This window comes from Gossypium hirsutum, chromosome A11 (genome assembly GCF_007990345.1).
Source record: "Gossypium hirsutum isolate 1008001.06 chromosome A11, Gossypium_hirsutum_v2.1, whole genome shotgun sequence".
NCBI classification, from domain to species: Eukaryota; Viridiplantae; Streptophyta; class Magnoliopsida; order Malvales; family Malvaceae; genus Gossypium; species Gossypium hirsutum.
In genome coordinates this window covers 110,229,656-110,232,208 of record NC_053434.1, presented here as the reverse complement: position 1 = coordinate 110,232,208, position 2,553 = coordinate 110,229,656, and the positions used below count along the sequence as shown (strand labels likewise).

Here is a 2,553-nt window from a genome sequence, read left to right as displayed (position 1 = left end):
AGTTCGCTAATGTTGAAAACTGAATAATAGAAGAGGAAGGTTGAAAAACCCTATTCTAGTCAATGTCAAATAGAAAAAGTATAGTTCTATACAAATTCTACTTGTGCGACATGGTCTGTATAAAAATTGCTACAGACCCCCTTATTTTGTCACTATAATTATTTCTTCAAGTAACGAGATTCGACTCACACAAACTCTATCAAGTAATAAAAAAATTATATTTAAAATTTAATTTAAAAAACGAAACTCACTTTAAATATAATTTAAAAAATAAATATTTTAGAACTTAAACAGCTGTCCCAAAATTTAAAATTTTCATATAATTTTAATAATATACATGTAACATGCATGTAAGATAATGACTAATATACATATAAACAAAAAGACAACATATCATATCATATATGATTAATGCTTATATGTAATTATTTTCCCCCATTTTCTTGATTGAAAAGAAATATTTTGATTTTTCTTTTATGTTTTATACAGCACCATGTCAAGAATATTCATAATGAAATTTCAAAGTTACAAGGACCACCATGATTGTGGATATATTAGAATATTAATTATTTTCCACTTTTTTATCTCAATTTTTCATATATCAACATAGAAAAAATTCATCAATTATAAAATAGTGCATTTATTATAATTATTTTAAAGGGAGAGTATTTGATGTATTGTTAGTATATAGATTTTATGTACCATCAATTAATAATAAAATAATACATCGTCACCGATGTAAACAAAAACTATTGAAGGGTTTAAATATTAATATAAATAAATTTATTTTTAAAAAATAAATATTAATTTATATTTATTAAACTTAAATAGATACAAAATATCAAATTCAAGACACAAAACTCAAAATTCAAAATTCAAAATTCAAAACTTAAAACTTAAAATTCGACATTTGAAAGAGAAACAAAATAATTATAATTAATATTTAATTATGTTTAAATAAAATTAATTGTATTTATTTTCAAATCATTTAATATTTTTATTTTATTTTATACCAATAATAATGTATCATCTTATTATTAAATTAACGGTACATGAAATTTATGCACCAACTGTTTGTGAAATGATAAAATAAAATTACGTTGATATTAGCAAAGAAAAGAGATTGAAAGATCAATTTATTGAGATTAATTTCAATAAACATAAATTCTACTAAAAATGCAAACAATTATTACATAAATATGTATTTTAGATAGCTAAGTTGAAACCCAGATAGAAGCTAGAAAAGCCTCCAATTTTTGTGTTGGAATATGAAGATGATAAACAGCATATAACTATGGTGGTGGAGGTCCAAATCCAGGTGGTCCAGGTGGCCCTGGTGGACCCATTGGACCACCAAAACAGTCTCCAAGCAGCCAGCAGCAACACAGAAAGCTCAAACTGCAAAAATATACACAATTTTTTATGCTTCCTTCATATTTGGATATAAATACCAAAATATAATCTTTCAAACCCCTAATGAACTTACCAAGAACCAATGAAGTCACAAATACCACCGGAAAAACCCGGTCCGGGAGGAGGACCGCCCCATCCCGGAGGTCCTCCTGGTCCACCTGGCCCCATTTTGATTTCTCCCTAGCAACAACTGGTGAACTTACACTTGACAATGGAGGGAAACCTGATAAGAAAAGCTTGAAACCTCATGGAAGGTGGCTTTATAGGAATGAATTTGGTTTACTTAAACGAGAAGGATCCATCTGTCTATGAATCACATTTTTTTTAACTTATTAATTCTGCAACTACCATTCTTATTAAACCTACCATTCTCGAAAGCTGGTTGATAGTCACAAAGGTGTTTTTTATAAAAGTTATAATGTCTCCCAGGGCAATCGGTTTTCCTCATCCTTTCTCCTGTTTTGGCACCTTCTATGACATGAGATTTCTTAACCGACACACCTCCAATTTAGTATATGCTTTGTCGATTGAGTCTTAGTTCAATTAATATGAACATTGTTATCAATGTAAGAGAACATAGTTTGAGCACATTAGAATATATTATCCTCCTATCTATGGGTTGAGAAGCAAGGGGTGAAGCCAGAATTTTTTTTTAATTGAGCCTAAATAAAAAATAATAATTTTTAAGGAGGCCGAAACGTAATTTTACCTTTGCTAATTTAAAATTTTAAAATTTTTATTTTAGGAGAGTCGAGGCCCTTGCTACTGCCCCTAACTATGCTCTTGTTAGGGAGGGGCTATAGATAATTTTAAGTATTATGTTAAAAATAATAAATATTACCAGAATTTATAATGAGATTATTAGAAAAGGTTAATGACTGAAATTAGGAGGTATTAAACCCTAAAATCAAAATAATGTTGATGTATGGACATATGAATAGGCAATACTTCATCTTAATTCCCTTCCTTTTCTTAAAATGGTTACTCTAGTACCTCAGCGGTTCTTTTATTTCTGTTTGTTGAATTGGTATAATTCTTGTTTAGTCCTCATTCTTAATAATTGATTAACATTTTAGTAATATTCATTTTTAGTTTAATTTAATCTTGAACACACAGATCCTAGCTATTATATTCAATTTT

At 28.2% G+C, this 2,553-nt stretch overlaps 1 long non-coding RNA gene across 1 annotated transcript; it reads right to left on the bottom strand.

Moving 5' to 3' along the window:
- Positions 1-1,121: 1,121 nt before the first annotated feature.
- On the bottom strand, positions 1,122-1,800 carry LOC107888577 (uncharacterized). The gene is made up of 2 exons (XR_001681406.2): positions 1,487-1,800; positions 1,122-1,398 (listed from the first exon to the last, which is right to left on the bottom strand). It is a non-coding gene; the product is annotated as an uncharacterized lncRNA (long non-coding RNA).
- Positions 1,801-2,553: the final 753 nt, after the last annotated feature.